The sequence below is a fragment of the Peromyscus maniculatus genome, chromosome 23 (assembly GCF_049852395.1).
Source record: "Peromyscus maniculatus bairdii isolate BWxNUB_F1_BW_parent chromosome 23, HU_Pman_BW_mat_3.1, whole genome shotgun sequence".
NCBI classification, from domain to species: domain Eukaryota; kingdom Metazoa; phylum Chordata; class Mammalia; order Rodentia; family Cricetidae; genus Peromyscus; species Peromyscus maniculatus.
In genome coordinates, this window is record NC_134874.1 from 59,309,360 (window position 1) to 59,329,728 (window position 20,369).

Genomic DNA, 20,369 nt, shown 5'->3' on the forward strand with positions numbered 1-20,369 from the left:
ATCCAAGAATCTTGCATCATTTTCTAATCTCTTGGAGGGATTTATAACTGACATTTGACCTTACATTAACCTTGTTCTGCTCCAATGTGGGAAGGTAAGTAGGCCTTGCCAAGCCTGATCCTGGGTTGTTGTCTTTACAAGGCCATAACACTGGACTTCTCTATGACCAATGCCCACCATTGGGGTCAGACTTACAAGGAAACCTTGATCATCATGGATCTCTTGATGACAGCCCCTGGTGCAGTGTGAAGCATTGTTTGAGTGTAGTGTCTCAACTGTTTTCCAGGACACCTTCCAGGTAGGGAGCAGCTCACTGAGTTGGCAAGGGAAATGAAGTCAACAGGGAATCCAGGTTCTAATCTGTGTGAATCATGCACCTGAAGGTAAGACTGAGTACAATAAGTATCTGTGGTAGAAGATAAGTCTCTGAAGCCTGGTCTGGATGTGGTGAAAAGGATCCCATGAGGTGCCCTGTGCCAGCATCCCTGACACAGAGGGAAAGTTCTCATTGATTTGTTCAACTGAAGAGCAATGGGAGACTGAGAGACTGCAGAGATGTGACAAGGGAGGAACCAGCTTCTCTGCTGTATTTGGCCTCCAGCTCCATTCTGACCATCTGACCCTGGGCTGTTAGCAAACACTGATGAATATTAAAGGCTTTGCCAAGATCTTCCCAGCAGGATGATGGCCAGGTTGTGCTGTCACTGACTTCTAGAACCCTGACCATCTGGTGAGTCCCAAGTGAAGCGAACAAGATCAGTCCGTTTGTTCATGGAGAGAAATTTTCAGTTTGTGGTTATCACCTGGTGTCAGACTGTGTTTCTGCTGCATATCAGTGAAGGCAGGGTTGAGAAATGTTTGAGGATTCTGTTGAATTCTACAAATGAGATAGGAAAATTTCCTGAATCCTCATTTTATATTTTACTTTTTTTGAGACCGGATCTCACCATATAGCCCTTACTATCCCAACACTCTTTGTGTAGAACAAGCAACTCTCAACCTCACCGAGATTGACCCCTTTCTCTGCCTTCTGAGTGCTGGGGTTACAGATGTGGACTGCCATGCCTGGCTTCAAGTACTGTATGTATAGAATCAATGGTAAATTCCTCAAACATGTGAGGGAAAGAAGACAAGTTCTGTGCTTCTTTCATCCTGACAGGGTCAAGGATTGAACTGAAGGTACTGTCATCCAGGATGGACTACAAACAGCAGAAACATCCAAATCTAACCTATAAAATAGAGATACCTGGAGGTGCGAACTGCTGTCATGAATTCTTCTGGGGACCCAGGTCAGTGGGCTGGGGAAGGTATGCACTAGCTGATACATCCTTGGAAACAAGGCACAGAACATGCAAAGGCTACTCTCGAATCCTTTTTCACAGGATCCCCACCTGCAGTCCAGGCACAAATCCCATGACCTCAACCTGACCAAACAGGAGCGTCCAGATTGACTGCCTGGTCTGATGGATTGAGTTCTTTCCATTTGAGCCTTGAGATCACAGCTGAGGACTCAAGGTGGGTCACTGGGACAGCTGGTGCCTGTCTTGGGATGTTGGAGGCAGGGCTTTCACTTTAAGGACACCAGTGACAGAGGCAGTACATGAAGCCACATATTCTAGATAGGAGTTTCCAGTTCTACTCATCTGACACCCAGATTCTGTCTGTTTGTCTGCTGACTTCCATGGCTACTCTTGCTCATGGGTCCCACAATGTTTTTGTTACTTGTGAAAACCACTTTGGGTTGGTTTTAGGCCACTGAACCTTGTTCATACTCCCTGGTTAATGGAGAGCCCAGCACTGCAGATTTCTGGATTCTGAACCAACTAGGACTCTGTACACCCCACTCTACACAGTGTGTGATGATGGAGGTGATCAGCTCCTCCCAAGAACATTGTGGACAATTCCAGGAAGACCATTGTCCTATTCCATGTCCTGAGTGTTCTGTTGTTCATGTTCTGACCCCTATGACCTGCACATTTTGCATATGAAAGAAAACAGTGATCCTTGTTTTGGGACAAGCTTGTCACACACAACACAGTCATCCTCAGTTGTATCTTGTAGCAGTAGTGCCCACACTACCACCACCTATACACCATGCCCGAGCAAGGGACTGTGGATAAAAAAACAGAGACAAGAGACAGCAGGTCATTCACCTCAGCAGAATGCCAAATGCCATTTATTGAAAGAGGGAGAAAACCTTAAATAAAGGCTTAAAGCACAATGGAGGAACCCTGGAGGGCAGAAGTTTGCAACCCATTGTTCTACATTCTTGCATCTAAGCTGTTTACACCAAATGCAGGATACACAAACAAAGAACCCTGTTGAGCATTCAGAAAGAAGGAAACTGGCAGGGAATCAGTATAGGGAGGACATCTGTTCAAGGTCAGCAAGCAAGGCAACAGCTACCCAAAATGGGGGGTCAGTGCTCTACAGGTCCCCCCTTTTAATAAATAATGAGCTTTTGCCTTAGGTTGTGTGGGACATCAGCAGGTCACCTTACTCGTCATGGAGACACCTGCCCAGGCCACACAGGTACTCTGAGTTAGGTTGGTGAGTGCCCCCCAGGCATTACCTGTCTCTGAATACTCATTATCATACAGGCTCAACCATGTGTGAGCTACAGAGTTAATTGTTGCCAAAGATCTCAAAGCGGTGCTGGGCTTGCAATCTGTGCAACACAGAAAAGACCAACAGAAGTCCTAACCCACCCATAGCCAGTAGGCTAAAGGCAATTGAGTCATTCCCTTCCTAAACAAGCCTTACTGCAAATTGGAGTTCTGGTAAGATTGTATCCCAAAAGCAAGTGGAAGTTGAGTTTTATAAATTTTATAACTATTAAAGCCAATCAAAATGTATATAACTGTTGAATTAAATTTTTCATGCCCGATAGAAGAAAGGTTAATTAACTATGGTAGCTACTATTGCTGCCAGGGTTTCCATTGTGCTAGCTGTAGTAACCAATTATGAAATAGCAATCCCAGAAACAGTAGCAGCAGTGTCCAACACTGCTACAACAGCAACAACAGCAGCAGCAATGTCAAATTCTCTTCTGGAGCATGTGAGCATCATCTGTGTCTAGCTGCCATGGTCCACTGGCATGGACACAGCTCCAGGAACACAAACCACCAAGGCCCATTTTTTTTTTAATCCCAGCATGACTTAAGCTGGCAGCTCTACAAAAGAACAACTAAGAACCATAAAGGAAAAACAGACAGCACACAAGGAGCAGAACTAATGGTCTCATAATGGCTACCTTCAAGCTCACAAATTTTAAGGTATCTTTAAAGGAGGCTAGATGAATTTCAGGAGGCCAATAAATGTTGCACAGAGCCACTCCTCAAAAGGCAGGTACTACACCAGCTTGAAGAGAATTGTGAAAATGAAAAGGCTTAGCTGGCATGCTACTGTTGGAGGTCAATGACCTTCAGGGTTATCCTTAATCTCCAAGATGTCTGGGTGACATGTTTTCAAACATACTTGAAAAGGCAGTTACCATACATTACCGTCTGGAGAATCCAACCACATGGCTCCAGTTCCTTGGCTTACATTAATGCTTGCCAAGGCTGGCCATATTGGGCTCTCAATCCCCATTGGCATCAGACAGGGAGAGTTTTTCATGAAGGCCCAATCGGTCTCTACCATGTTGGGATTCAACAGCAGCCACAGGACACACACACAGCACTCAGGAACTCAAAAAGGAACCTCATTGTTCTGTGGAAAGACACAAACAGATCCCCGGGCCCACAACAACACTTGATCAGGTCCCCTCAAGTGCCAGTAGGAAGATCCTTCCATTGCACCAGAGGATGATTTGTAACCGAAGCCCTCCAGTGCTTATCTACAGCAGATACTCCAGCAGAATCCACTGATAAAAAATATAAAATATATAAAACAAGGGAAAGAATAGAATGTGGAGAGGAGAGATGAGCCCCCAGCTCCCCATTTTTACTTTAGCAAAATATGTTTTTAAGGTACGTTGGCAGTGTTTTACTATAGCATTGAGGATTATAAGGAATACTAGTCTTATTAACAATAGAAAAATCTTGGCAGAATTTTGAAAATCCTGTACTACTGTAGGTGGGTGTAGCGGTAACGCCCGCATTACCGATACCCGTTTACCATGTCCAAGCGAAGGACCGCGGATTAAAAATAGAGACAAGAGACAGCGAGTCATTCGCCACGGCTGAATGCCGAATGCCAAATGCCGAATGGCGTTTATTGAAAGAGGGAAGAAACCTTAAATACAGGCTTACAACACAAATGGAGGATCCCCGGAGGGCAGAAGTTCGCTACCAATGGTCTACATTCTAGACCCAATGTTCTACATTCTTGCATCTAAGTTGTTTACACCAAATACAGGATGTAGGAACAAAGAACCTCTGGTAAGCTCTCCAGTAATCCTTAGGTGAGAAGGAGACCAGCAGGGAATCTGAATAGGGAGGACATCTGGTAAAGGTCAGCAAGCAAGGTGGCAGCCACTCACAGTCGGGGGCCAGGGCCCAAGGTGCCCACAGGTCCCCCCTTTTTATTAAATGAGCTTCTGACTTAGGTTGGGTGGGACGTCAGCAGACCACCTTACCCATCATAGAGACACCTGCCCAGGCCACACAAGTGCTCTGTCTTAGGTTGATGGCCACCCCCCAAGCATTACCCCGTCTCTGAATACTCATTATCATACAGACTCAACCACGTGAGCTGTAGAGTGACTGCTGCCAAAGATCTCAAAGTAGCACTGGGCTTGCAATCTGTTCGACACAGAAAAGACCAACAGAAGTCCTAGCCCACCCATAGCCAGGAGGCTAAAGGCAATTGAACCATTCCCTATTTAAACGAGCCTTACTGCAAATTGGAGTCCTGTAAGGTGGTATCCCATAAGCAAATGGAATTTGAGTTTTAATAATTTTTTACAACTTTCAAAGCCAATTTTAATGTATAATAGTGGAATTAAATTTATCATGCCCAATAAGAAGATTAACTAACTGTGGTAGCTACTTTTGCTGCCAGGGTCTCCATTGTGCTAGCTGTAGTAACCAATTATGAAATAGCAATCCCAGAAACAATAGCAGCAGTGGCCACCACTGCTATAACAGCAACAACGGCAACAGCGATGTCAGAGTCTCTTCTGGAGCATGTGAGTATCATCGGTGTCTAGCTGCCATGGTCCACTGGCATGGACATAGCTCCAGGAACATGAACCACCAAGGCCCATTTTTCTTGATCCCAGCACTACTTAGGCTGGCAGGTCTGCAAGAGAACAACTGAGAAACATAAAGAAAACAAAAAACAAAAACAGCAAACAAGGAGCAGAACTAATGGTCTCAATAATGGCTACATTCAGGCTCCAAATTTTAAGGTATCTTCAAAAAGGCTAGATGAATTTCAGGAGGCCAATAAATGTTGCACAGAGCCATTCCTGAAAAGTAGGTACTACACCAGCTTGAGGGGGTTGCAAAATGCAAAAAAGGCTTAGCTGGTATGCTACTGTTTACAACTGAAGTTCATTGACCTTCAGAGTTATCCTTAATCTCCAAGGTGTGATACATTCTCAACATTTTTGAAAAAAGTTACCATACATTACCTTCTGAAGAATCCAGCCACATGGCTACAGTTCCTAGGCTTACAATAATGTTTGCCAAGGCTGGCGGTATTGGGCTCTCAATCCCCATTGGCATCAGAAGGGGAGAGTTTTTTACGAAGGCCCAATAGGTCTCTGCCATGTTGGGATTCAGCAGGAGCCACAGGGCACACACAGCATTCAGGAACCCAAAGAGGAACTTCATTGTCCTGCGGAAAGACACAAACAGATCCCCGGGCCCACACCAACACTGGATCAGGTCCCCTCTAAGTGCCAGTAGAAAGATCTTTCCATCGCACCAGAGGATGATTTGCAACAGGAGCCCTCCAGTGCTTATCTGCAGCAGATACTCCAGCAGAATCCACCAATAAAAAATTTAAAATATATAAAACAAGGGAAAGAATAGAATGTGGAGAGGAGAGATGAGCCCCTAGCTCCCCCCTTTTTACTTTAGCAATATAAGTTTTTAAGGTACGATGACAGCATTCTACTATAGTCTGTCCTTGAGGATTATAAGGAATACCAGTCTTATTAACAATAGAAAAATCTTGGCAGAATTTTGAAAATCCCGTACTACTGTAGGCGGGACCATTATCAGTCTTTATGCATTTTGGCACTCCCATGTAAGCAAAAGCATGAAGACAATGATTTTTTTATATCTTTAACCTTTTCCCCTGAATGGAAAGAAGCAAAAATTAGAGAAGAATATGTATCAATAGACACATGGACATATTGTAATTTTCCAAAGGAAGGCACGTGTGTGACGTCCATCTGCCACACATGATTAGGTAAAAGTCCTCGAGGATTAACTCCCAAATGAGGAACAGGTAATAATTCCACACAAATAGGGCATGATTTAACTATCTGGATGGCTTGTTCCAGGGTTATGCCTGTATGATAACGGAGAGATCCAGCATTAAGATGATAACGTTGATGCAACTGAGTAGCCTTATCAAAGGCAGAACAGACTAATGTGACAGCCATACGAGTAATGGCGTCAGCCCTCTGATTACCTTCACTTAGAGGTCCAGGCAATTGAGTATGAGCTCTAATATGGCCCACATAAAGCTTATGTGAGCAGGACCATATAAGTCCTTGTATTTGCAATAAGTATTCATGAATGGAAGAAATGGATGGTATGTAGGCTGTTGTTTCCAAAGGCATAATGGCATGTGCCACATATTGACTATCGGTATAAATATTTACACTCTCATCAGAAAACATCTGTAAAGCAAGCAACAGCGCTTGTATCTCTGCCACCTGGGCAGAAGTGCCCTGGACTTTTATTCTCTTTATGATGTTACCAGAAACCACCACAGCAAAACCACGTGAAGTGCCATCAGTAAATACCACGCAGGCCTGAGGAATAGGAGTCATTTGTACTATCTTGGGAAATATGACAGGATGCAATTTAAAAAATTGACACACATTATTGGAGGGGTAGTGAGTATCAAACCGACCCTGCATGGAGCATGTCAATATGGCCCAATCATTATCATTAGCTTGCAACCATGCTACTTGAGACTGGTTGTATGGGGTCACCACAATATCTGGCTCCTTACCAAAAGTTTGAACATTGATCTTGATTCCCTTAAATATAATCTGAGCAACAGCCTGTGGATAAGGAGTGATGATTTTTGCTGGAGAAGCTGGGGAATGTACCCATAAAATAAGACCTGTTTGCCAAAACACTCCAGTAGGTGAATGAGTAGGACGAAATATATTGGTTCAAATGTTTTTTATTTTTCCCTCAGAGTGGGAATAATTCAATATTTAGGATCCCTTCGTGGGAAATGTTTTTCTGTTTTTCCCTTATAGTGGGAATAACTCGTTATTAGGTAGTCCCTTCATGGGAGTAGGAAGTTTAAACGTGAGTTTGTATGTGCGGGCACGCGCCCAGTGGTGGTGACAGACAAAGATGTACACGAGATAGCCCGAAGCAGTGGGTGGACAGGTACGCACCGGTGGGAGGCAGAGCAGTGATGGAGTGCGGCCCAGTAGGACGAAAAAACTCAAGAGTTTTCAGCTATCCTAAAAACTCTACAACTGGAAGAAGTCTTTACATCCTCCATTACCACTGGGAAGAGGCTTCTCTCTTTCCTTCATTGTTCCTCTACAGAGCCCCAATCTTTAGGCCTAGTTTCAAAATTAAGCAAACAGACAGCAAAACTTAAAGCTCTGGGCTCACTTGCTGTTCAGCCAGCAGCAATGAGGCCTACCTGCTGATTCTTTGTAATTCAGATGCTGCCACTCTGCACTTGCAGGATGAAAAAACTCGAGAGTTTTCAGCTATCCTGAAAACACATGGACATATTGTAGTTTTCCAAAGGAAGGCACATGTGTGACGTCCATCTGCCACACATGATTAGGTAAAAGTACTCAGGGATTAACTCCCAAATGAGGAACAGGTAAAAATTCAGCACAAAGAAGACATGATTTAACTATCTGGATGGATTGTGTCCGGGTTATGCCTGTGTGATGACGAAGAGATCCAGCATTAAGATAACATTGATGTAACTGAGTAGCCTTTTCAAAGGCAGAACAAATTAATGGGACAGCCATATGAGTAATGGCATTAGCCCTCTTATTACCTTATGTAGGCTGTTGTTTTTAAAGGCATAATGGCATGTGTCACATATGCTATCAGTATAAATATTTACACATTCATTAGAAAACATCTGTAAAGCAAGCAACAGTGCTTGTACCTCCGCCATCTGGGCAGAAGTGTCCTGGACTTTTCTTCTCTTTCCGATGTTACCAGAAACTACCACAGCAAAAACACGTGCAGTGTCATCAGTAAATATCATATGGGCCTTAGTAATAGGAGTCATCTGTACTGTCTTGGAAAATATAACAAGATGCAATTTAAAAAATTGACACACATCACTGGAGGGGTAGTGAGTATCAAACTGACCCTGAATGGAGCATGTCAATATGGCTTGTGACCATGATATTTGAGACTGAGTGTATGAGGTCACCATAATATCTCGCTCCTTACCAAAAGTTTGAACACTTATCTTGATTTTCTTAAATATAATCTGAGCAACAGCCTGAGGATAAGGAGTAGTGATTTTTACTGGAGAAGCTGGGGAATGTACCCATAGAATAGGAACTGTTTGTCAAAACACTCTAGTAGGTGAATGAGAAAAACAAAATATACGTAACCTTAATAATGATAGGGAAAGGATACCTGTGCCTTTTTGGGGGCTCTTTGTAAATTAGTCAGGCTATGAACCTCTTGTAATTTTGAAAAGGCATCAAAAACAAGTTTTTTATCTTTAGCAGCCAATAAAATATCATCCATATAAATTAATCACTATTAAATATCAATATTTAGGAATTGTCACAGGGTCAGGCTGTGGGGTGTTTACCTACCACCCCCACAGTTCCCCAGAGTTTTCTTGAGTGTGATCAGCAGGAAATATTAGATAGAAGGATTTATAGTGGAGAATTTTGCGGAGATAAACAGATAGAAAATAAAGGATAGCCTCGAGAGGGCCTGGAACCTATTCCAATGGGCCCCGACTGTCTCTGGCCCAGGGTTTTTATAGAGATGCCAAGGGGTGGAGCAAAAGACCTCCTCCCCCAGCACAGCCAACTGCAGACCATCTCAGACACCAGTACTCAGGCCCGTGGTCCTGATCATTCTCTATGCGGACCTGCTGGGTAAAGCCACGAGGATCCCGAGAACGGGCTCCCACATCAGGCAAACCAGGCTGTGTTGCTTCCATGAGAAGCATGGTTTTATTACAGTTGTAACATCTTGTAATATTCTCTATTTTTTTGACTTTTTATAGAGGCCAGTTGGGATCTCAGTATTCTTGTGAAATTATAGATATACCCAGCACCAGAATCTAATAATCTTTTTATCTCAATTCCATATAATTTTATTTTTAATTTCGGCTGTTTATCATTGATAGCTGTTTGTCAAAATACCCCTTTTTTGTATTGTTAAAGCCTCTAGTTTTAAATATAGATGCCATTTTGTATATAAAATATGAAAGCAATAATAATTGAGCAATTTTATCATCAGCTTTTATTTTTATGGTCCTTTTTACATATGTCAATTATAAAAGCATTAAATACAAACTTTATTGGATTTGAAGAGGTAACTTTAGGTAATAATCTCTTAGAGTATTTTCATAAAATCTTAAAAAGAGGATCCTTTCTTATTGATTTTAAGTAACACATTGGTATAAGTAGTCAATTATTAACAATATGGACTAAACAATTTACCTGTATTTTATTTACTGGAAAAAATTTTGTAAACTCTTTATTAGTAAGAGATTTTTTATGGGTTTATCTTAGCAACAACATTATTTAATAATTTAACAACCCAATTCATTTTAGGTGTTATTATTTTTATAGAACTTTTAAAAATTTCTAGAAAGCAACTTAACAGAGCCAAATTTTTAGTAATGATCAACAGACAAGAGCATACCTAGTATATAGTTAATTATGAATTCTGTTTTTAGTTTATCTAACATAAGAATCAAACATTCATCCAAACATTTATTAGGACAATCAAAATAACAGAACATCCTTTATACAATGAATGATTAATATCCCTGAAAATTCAACAGCGTTGACTTTCCATTTCATGTCCTGACCGGAACCATTTTTTACCAGAAGTTGGGCCGGTTTGAACTTTTAGCGCCTGTCCCTCTTTGGGCCACAACTTGTTTGTCTGCCCATGAGTGCCTTTCCCTCGTGGGCCTCACCACCACACATGTCTTTGTCCACTGCACAGGCCCACACATGCACACTCCCATTTAAACTTCCCCTACTCCCATGAATAATAATGAGTTATTCCCACTATAAAGATAAAACAGAAAAACATTTCCCATGAAAGGATCCTAAATATTGAATTATTCCCACTATGAGGGAAAAATTTTAAAAAAAAACAAAAAACATTTAAACCAAATTTAAGCAACAGACAACAAAACTTCTAATATCTGGGCTCCCTTGCTTGTTCAGCCAGCATCAGTGAGGCCCACCTGCCGACTCTTTGTCATTCGGATGCTGTGGCTCTGCACTGGCAGGCAGAAAGAGCTCAGAGTTTTAGCTTATCCTGAATTTTTTTTAATTGGAAAGAGCCCTTTCTTCCTCCATTACCACTGGGAAGAAGTTTTTTCCTTTCCTTCATCCTTTCTCTACAGGACCTCAAAATCTTTAGGCCTAGTTTCAAAATTTTCCCCCTTTTTACCAGGAAAATCCTTTTTTTTTCTTTAATTAAAATTTTCTCCCTTTTCTAATGGGAAATTTTCTTTCCTTCCCTCTTCTCTATTGGGAAGATTTAAAATCTTTAGCTGTCCTGTCTTTACTGTTGGTGCCCTATTGCACCCATGACAATTTACCCTTACCTTCTATTTCTTTAAAATGCTGGCCAGCCTCACTTTCGGGTGTCCATCTGCGACGTCCCTTCTTTCTTGGATCTCAGTGGAACCTCCATTTGTAGCAGTAGCACCCATGCTACCACCACCTGTTTACCATGTCTGAGTGAGGGGCTGTGGATCAAAAAACAGAGACAAGAGACAGCAGGTCATTCGCCTCAGCAGAATGCCTAATGCAGTTTATTGAAAAAGGCAGGAAACCTTAAATACAGGCTTACAGAACTATGGAGGAACCCTGGAGGGCAGAAATTCGCTATCTAATGTTCTCCATTCTTGCATCTAAGTTGTTTACACCAAATGCAGGTTACACAAAGAACCTCTGGTGAGCATTCAGGGAGAAGGAAACTGGCAGGGAATCAGCATAGGGAAGACATCTGTTCAAGGTCAAAAAACAAGACATGAGCTGTATCTGTTTTCTGAAAAATGTCTAAATTTCATTCACTCTTGAGGAGGAGAATGGGCTTTTTACCCTGTATGCTCTTCATTTATTTATTTCATCTATTTATTTACTTATCTCTCTACTGAGTTATTTATTCGTTTATGTATTCATTCTATGGCTTTTATATCAGTATCTTGATCACATTCACGATCCCATCTCTTCACACCTGTCCTCTACACTTACACTTGCCCAAATAAAACAAAATTTAAGAATAAAAAGGGAAAGAAAGATAAATTTTAAAAAGGGGAGACTTCAAAGTTTCCTTTTGGAAGCTGCAGTGATCGAGTGTGACAGAGTGAGTCACAGTCTTTTCTTGTTAGTGTTCATGGCAGAGTCACTGGTCTGGTTCCAGGGCTCGGGTGTCTACTACACTACTTATGCATTTGGTACTGTCATCTGGACTTTGCAAATGGCACATTAACTTGTTTCACTGCATGGACATGCAAATTTAAAACTCTGACTTCAAAATCACCAGTGCCACAGTACAAATCCACTTCTAAATATAGTGACATAGTTGAGCTGGAGCTGGAGAGCAAAAGATGAGAACCAGAAATTTTAGAAGCATCAGAAAAGAATTGGCTAAGGAGGAATTTGGAGAGGATGGAAGAGAAGAGGGGAGGACCCATGCGGAGAGGGATGCGCAGTAGCTTTGGCTTAAGTGCTGCATATTTCAAGGTCCCCTAAAGTCCCTTCACATGTTCTTCCTCTTTAAAGTGATGAACTCTCTACATCAGGAGACACAAGGTGGTAACTTTCAGGTGTGGCCTGAGACAGCAGAAGTAGGTGCTCTGCAGGAAGTCCAGATAACAGTGTGCCCACTTCCCCAGCATGAAGGGTCTATGTCCAGCACAGGAGGAGGTAAGCCAGCTACCACAGGTTTCCCTCCAGGAAACACTAGTTATCAAGGATCCTGGGCTGTTGTTTCAGAGCATCCTTCTCTGAGGGGGACTTGAGCCAATATCATGTACAAGCTACCCTTGAACATGCAGACTCTGTGGACCAGTCTGCAGGGGAATAACTAGCAGTACTCATTAATCTGTCCACACTTTAGGTTTCTGGTCTTAGTGAAATGTTTCCCCACACGAGGGAAAGTGACCTCCTTCCTCTCCTTCCTCTTCCTCCTTCCCTGCTATTGTGTTTGCAGCCTTCATTTATCCATGTGTCCTGACCATCAGAAAAGACACAGTTCCACTGCATGCTGGTCTAGTTTATGTGTTTGTGAAGGGGCCTCACAAACACATCAGAACCATATTTGTCTTCTAACAGAAAGTGACAGCAAGCAGCAAGAAAATGGGTACCACTTTGGATGGAATGCTGGGACATTGCTCCACTTTGGAAGTGAGTAGGCTTTACCTAGCCAAGGGCACAGTGATCAGAGATGAGGTCAGCACTCTTAAAACTACTTTGTACCCAGGTCCCACTGGGTACAGTGGTCAGGCCTAGACAGCCTTGTTGACCATAGAGCTATGGCTTTCAGCTAGGCTGACTGCTTGCTTGTCCTGCTGGGATAATTGTCCACAGTGTTATCAGGTGCACCTGACAGGCAGATAGGGTCTCCACGCAGTAAAGGATGGCCACTCTGATGGGGATGCATGTCAAAGCTCATCTCTGGGAAGCACATGGCCTAAAGCATCACTGAGACCACTATAAAACAGCCTGTAGCAGATGCTAAGTTTTTGGTTTCTTGTCTAAACTTGACTCTGGATTAGAGGTTAGGAAGAATGAGTCTAACCAGGCAGGCCTCCCTCAATTCCAAGAGTAGGTGGTCACTTAGCTTGTATTACAGAGGACAAGAGATAGATAGATAGATAGATAGATAGATAGATAGATAGATAGATAGATAGATAGATAGAAACAGTTGATGCATGGCTACAGAGGGATATTGAGATAACTTGATGTAGGTGGCACATCTCTCCCCTCTGATCCTAACACCATTGAGAAGTAACACTTTGAAACAAAGATGGTGAATATCTTCTCACACATGTATGTTGTGACATCCATTCTGTCACTGACCAGTGACTTAGTCTCTGTTGGGCTCCAGAGACTGGGGAATGGGGATTCACACAGCCTAGCAAGGGAAAGCAGCCAAGAGACAATGACCCCCTTGCTCTTCAAGACAACAGCTTGTCTGTATGTGAGTGAGTGACCACTAAGGCAGTCATCACCCTGATGCACTTAACTGAAACCAGGGCCTGTGGATGGGAGTCTTGGGTACCGTGGGAAGGCATAGAATCTGTCAGGAGACAGCACATGCGGAACAGAACTCCAAGCCCTTGTAATGATCGTCTCTAAGAATGTGATCCTTAAGAATTAGAGTTGATGCCTAAGAAGCCAGGTGAGTTTAATGTAAACTTTTTATATCACTGGTCACTGCAGGGAGCATGTTGTGGCCTTTAGATAGTTACATGAGAGAAGTCACCTTATGATCAGGATCACACAATTAACACCCTCCTTTCCCCACTGCTTGCCTCCTGGAGGCAGCAGGAACAGGTGCAGACAATATATTCTTTTTGTATCTAGATCTTTTCACACACTACCACAAAGCTGATCAGTAATACTCACTTTCAAGTGATGCTGGATAGCTTGCTCTTTTGGACAGTGGCTGACTGGTTGGGACTGTTTAAATTCCTCCCAGGTCATTGACACAGATAGGATGACTAGTGTGGTAAGAGATTGGGTCTTGTAGTCTCAGAGGCCAACTCCAGAAATCTCATTGACCATCCTTTCTTTCCTCAGATCTGCAGGTTCTGTTGGATATGTTCAGACAAACCTCATCTTCACCATATGTGCATCCTGTCTCATCCAGGCAAGTGTTCAATGAGTTGGGTATATGAAGCACAGCGTCTAGACACAGACATGTTGGTGAAACTGTGTTTAATTCTTGATCCTAGAGCCTGTGTATTTGACAGTAGCAGAGCAGCTAGGACAAACCAATCCCTGCAATCAGGGCTTCTCAAGGAGACCCCACTGAGTTCTCCCTCAGGAAGTCACATGGGAAGAAAAGGGTCATTATTGATGCCTCATTAGGTCCTGAACTCCACCAGAAATAAACCAGCTATTATCTGAAAGGCCACAGGTCTAGGGTGGTGAATGTATCTTTCTGCCAGCCTCATCCAATATCTAATATAAGCTTTTTCTTTTAGGTACCTGGCCATATCCTGAATCCTCGACCCTGAGAACTCCTGACCTGAGTATGTGCACACTGAGGAAAAGAGCGCCTCTCCCCTCTCCTTCCTAGCAGACTAGCATGCCATTGTCTGAGCTCCAGAGGAACTCAGAGGCTCCACACAGCAACTGTAGGACATTCTGTGGAGGAAGACGACATGATTTTTCTGCCACCATCCAACCACAGACAACCACCTCAAATTACCAAAAAGATCTGGGGAATCTACAAAAGCATCCCCTTGTAGAAGCCTCCCAGTGGGTACTTACTGTTGAATCCTGCCCAACTTAGCCGCCTTTGCATTTTGACGGTTCAGAAAGTCACCTATACATCTCTGTCTTCACAGATAACAAGGAAAACCTGCCTGTGCAGGTAAGAAATATCTCAGAAGAGCTTGGGAATTAAATGTGCTTCTCTTTCTAAATTTAAGACTGGATCTCCAGAGAAGGGCAGTACCCATAGACAACCTGTCCCAGGCCTCCAATAACATGAAGAGGCAGAACTTGAGGTCATACATTTGGCCCATTTCTCACTGGTTTAGACAGAAACAATTTACAAAGAAATACTGAAGTATTTAATTAGAATTCCAACATAATTTCTATAAATTGGCATTCAGAATGCTTTGACCCTTGGAGGAGAGAAATCCAAGCAATATGAGCTCTCAGCTTCTACAAGTAGTTATTCTAAAGGTGGTAGATGTTTGCACTTCATCTATAGACTCAGAAAAATCCAATCAGATGCTCAAACACAAGATGTAACAACCAACAGTTCCTAAACCTGGAAGACATGGCAGAGGACAGGAGAGATCCCTCCAGACCCCAATATTCTTCTTCCAGGACTTCCCACAAAGCGTAAGAGATCCGTAAACACCTATATGGAAGTAATGGAGACTGGATATGTGGAACAGAACAGAAAGCTCAGAAACAGACCCATCGAAATCCTGGCAGCTGATTTTTTTCATAATGACACATGGAAATCAAGGCAGAGAGAATGGCTTGTCCACAATTGACTGCAGAAGATTTAAAAACAAGCAATAAGGAACCAATTGTAAAATTGAACACAGTCACTATTTTAATTGACCTCAAATACAAACACTATAATGCTCACATAAAGTTATAGAAGAGGACTACTAAGTCCCTGCCTTATAGAACAGAAGATCAGAAATAAGCTGGAGAAGATGAACTGTGGACTTGGGAGCCTTGATTCCACCAGCAATGAAAATACAGAAGCTGGAGGATGGCAGGAGCAGGACACTCCCCCAGGACATCTAGAGAGAGCTTGGCCCATGACACAACCCAGCAGACAACAAATCCCTGACAGTGAATGTTGTGTGGCTATGAGGAGGTGGAGGTGGAGGTGTAGTGTGTGCTGTGTGGTGTGACGAGGGCTGAAACCTATCCCATTGTGTGGGATGGACATGAGCTGTCCAGCTGATCTGATAACAGCACTGTATGGATGGTCCAGTCAGCTGAGGAAAGCATCAGGGCTGACACCTAGATACTCACATGTGCTACCCATGCCCCTCCCCTTGTTAACAACTTATATACAGGGTCAGTGTAAGGACGTGAAGGACACCCCTCACCCACACTCACCACATAGGTCTCTAGGTATTAGGCCTAGATATTTAACTCCCCTCTGCTGTCACCCACACAATGCTAGATTCTAGTGCAGGCTAGACATGCCTCCAACCACAATGTACTAAGACATTTGGAAAGGTATCAGGCCCTGTTGGACACTTGACCTCCTGACAAGGACACACAGTTACTGCTTGGTTCAAACACTCCTGAAATCTTCCTGCACTGACATACAATACCAGGTATAAAACAGCGCTGGACACTACAGCCATGCCACCTCACTTGAACTACCAGCTGTCAGACCAGATAAACAACCCCGAAATCACACACACACACACACACACACACACCCTTTAATACACTTCTAAGTATAAGGCCATGCATGACTTCCCACCAAACCACACATTGACTGCTAGGTATCAGACATTGCTAAACAAACCCTCACGTACCTCACATGTATTCCTAGGTCTGGATCCAAAATGTAACCCACACAATTCTTTTTTTTTTTTGGTTTTTTTATTATTATTATTATTATTATTTTACAACACCATTCAGTTCAACATAATAGCCACAGAATCCCCTGTTCTCCCCCTCTCGCCCACCCCTCCCCCCAGCCCACCCCCCATTCCCACCTCCTCCAGATCAAGGTCTCCCCCGAGGACCGGGGTTGTCCTGGTAGACTCAGTCCAGGCAGGTCCATTCCCCCCTCCCAGACCGAGCCAAGTGTCCCTGCATAAGTCCCAGGATTCAAACAGCCAACTCATGCAACGAGCCCAGGACCTGGCATCAATGCACAGCTGCCTCCCAAACAGATCAAGCCAAATGACTGTCTCACCCGTTCAGGTGGCCTGATCCAGTTGGGGGCCCCTCAGCCTTTGGTTCATAGATCCTGTGCTTCCATTCATTTGGTTATTTATCCCGGTGCTTTATCCAACCTTGGCTTCAACAATTCTCGCTCATATAAATCCTCTTCATACTCACTATTAACAGCTACTTATCATGCCATACAGGATACTCTCTTGCCACTGTACGCAAATACTCTGCTAGTATTGGTACCTAGTTGACACCCTAAAATCACTGAAATTTCACATACACTTCTGGGGTTCATACCCTCTTGAGTATCACACCACACCACCACAATCTACAGTGTTAGTATCAGGGCCCACTGGATACCACATTCCATCAACCCACATATCCCTGTTGGATATCAGACCTGCTGGGCGTTCCAAAATCCATGGCAACTCCTACCAGGCTAGCTGAAGGCCCTGGAATGCACACATCACCCTGCAGCCCTCACATGCACTGCTAGTTGTCAGGCTCTGCTGGCTCCCTCAATGCCTCACACACACTTGGAAGTGTCAAGCACACTTGGACATCACATTGCACACTGCCAACGTACTTCAAAATGTGATCAGACCTTGATGGACACCAGCTCAGCCATGAGCTGACACATACTCAGTAGGGATTGTGCAGAGCTTGACACCCCATTCTTCTACTGCTCCCCTCTGACATAGTTATCATCAAACACACTGGACACACCACCACCCCTGTGACCACACATCCACTCTAGGTACCAGGTCCAGTTTGACCTCACACCCCACATTAAGCGACAGCCATCAGACCATGCTGGGAACATTCCCCCTGTCAGGTCTTCCACAATACCCAGCAATTAGCATTGACAGACCCCCTCCTTCTGCTGAAGACACACCCACACTGCTAGGCATCAGCTTCTACTGGACTCCTTCCTATGCTATACCATGTGCTGGGTCTCAGGCTCTACTGCTAGTTACTGGGCCATGCTGGACATTAACCACTGTCCAAACCACAGTGCATATAAAGTGCTGTGTGTCAGGTTCACTTGAACACAAGCTTAATCACACATGACTTGCTAGGTACCAGACAATGTTGACACACACCCTTACCCCTATATACACTACTGGCCCAGTGAGCACTGGAATTTTAAGGCTCTTCTAGACACCTCCATCACTGACATATCAAGTTTCTTGCTATCAGACACTACCACTCTCTTCAGATTTCAGTCGTATATTGAAGTATATTGTATGCATATACAATAATTGGCTTCAAGTCTTACCCAAAATAGCACCATTCTGCTGACAATATATACTACCAGACAGGGGCATGAGTCTAAGCACAGCTGAAAATTAGCAGGGCTATTGTGGCAGCAGGATGGATGTAGGAAGAGAAAATTATTAGATGATGCCTGTTATCATGCACAATATCCGGTTTAGGACTGGGGAGTCCTGAGGATGTGATACCCAGTAGGGCATTCAGGCCTCAAGTAGGTGTGCGGCAAAGCCTGAAACCAAACCGTGTGTTTCAGGCTATAGTGGCAGGGGTAGGAGTGTCCAGCCACGTGATAACTAGTTGTACATGGGTGGGTTTGGTAGCAGGACTAGGGGGCAGTAGCTAGCAAGGCCTGTTGTGTGGGCAACCCCTGATAGTGGGATGAGTCTCTGTGGGAGAAGAGGGGGATTCTCTGCAGTGTGTCTTATGAACACAATGGTGTATATTGGGTGGCAGCAGTTGGGAGCTGTCTTGATCCATTAGGACATGACACCTAGCAGTCTATGTAGGAAACCAGGGTGGTTTGCAGCCTTGTCTATTCAACAGTAATATATGTGGAACAGTGCTAAAGATGATGATGTTATAAGGAAAAGTGTGTGTGTGTGTGTGTGTGTGTGTGTGTGTGTGTGTGTGTGTGTGCATGCACACGTGTGTTCGAACTTGTGGTGAGTGGTTAGAGAGTGTGCTGCATTGTCATGGAGATAGCTGTCTTAGAGAAAATGAGTCAGTGACAAGGGAAATTGAACTCCAGTGTCAATATATTATTAATGAAGTTGATCAGAGGAAGTGTCTTCAAGACATGGACTTGAGAGATTTGGAAGAGTAAGGGTAGAAAAAAAGACATGTGTGGCTTGATGAATACAGGCCTTGGGGAAGAATTTGACTTTATTTTTACTGTACCAAGAAGTCAAGTTTTCTCTTTGCCAACAACACTAGGTATCATCGTCTCTAAGGTGTCCCCACACTTAAAACCCACCCCCATGTTGCTAGTTGTCAGCTTCTACACTGAAAAATGTCTTCTACAGCAGGTGCCAAACACACATGCCTAGGTGTGAGGTCCGGTATGTCAACTGTCCATTAAAGAAAATGCTCCTCTCATACAGTTGGGTAGCTTGTCCTCCACAAGATCAACAATGCAATGGCTAAATCCCCATGCACAGGGCTGGGTATCTGGTGATTCTAAGAATCCCCTTACCTACAGCAGCAGAAGCCATAAACAGACCCACATACTATAACACAAGTGTCAGGGGCCAATATTTATATCTTCCCATAGAACCACATATACATACATGGTTAGGTCACATTCCTGATAGGAATCACCTCAGCTACATCAGTGCAACACACCCAAAACTAGGCATCAGATCCTGCTGGGCACCTCTTCTCCTACATCCAAAGGACCACACAGTTACACAGCTAGTTTTCTAGTACTGATACCCCGCCCCTATAGTCAAATGCCTTTTACACAGCCACACACTCACAAACACACTCAGGCACACATCCTTGTATGATCCCATGCACGTGCTCATGCACTCTCATCTAGCTGTCATGTCAACAAGGTCTTCCCCATTCACCCAAAGCCTTATTTACACACAGCTGTCAAAGTGCTGCCCTTCTGGGTGTCCATCCCCTGCAGCCAAACACATACACAGAGACAGACAAAGAGACAGACAGAGAAACACAAAGTCTGAGGTCAGGTCCTGCTGTTCCCATTCCATAACAGACAAAGCTGTCTACTCAGGGCTAGTTGTCAGGCCCTGATACCTTCCTCTTTTTCTATATTCACAGTGCAATATTCTTACACAGCTAGTTTACCAATATGCACCCCTCCCCTATAACCAAATGCTAGGTACACACTCACACACTCAGAAACACACTCAGGCATGCATGCTCCTATAAATGCCTTCACGAATTCAATACACTCTCAGTTAGCTATCAGGTCCTAGAAGATAGCCAACACACACCACATATACTTCTAGGTGTTAAGTCCTGTGAGGTAGAGGTATCAGCCACAAAAAATCAACCTCAAATACACCTCTAGGTGTTAGGTCCTGTGAGGTGTCCCACAAAGATCCAAAACCCTATTTACACACAGCCAACAAGGTGCTTATGCTGCTTGGTGTCCATTACCTATAGCCAATCT

At 43.6% G+C, this 20,369-nt stretch overlaps 1 long non-coding RNA gene across 1 annotated transcript; it reads left to right on the forward strand.

Annotated features, from left to right (window-relative positions):
* The first annotated feature begins 1,148 nt into the window (after positions 1 to 1,148).
* Positions 1,149 to 14,214, forward strand: LOC121825845 (uncharacterized). The gene is made up of 5 exons (XR_013047851.1): positions 1,149 to 1,252; positions 1,383 to 1,515; positions 12,122 to 12,265; positions 12,674 to 12,745; positions 14,144 to 14,214. It is a non-coding gene; the product is annotated as an uncharacterized LOC121825845 (long non-coding RNA).
* Positions 14,215 to 20,369: the final 6,155 nt, after the last annotated feature.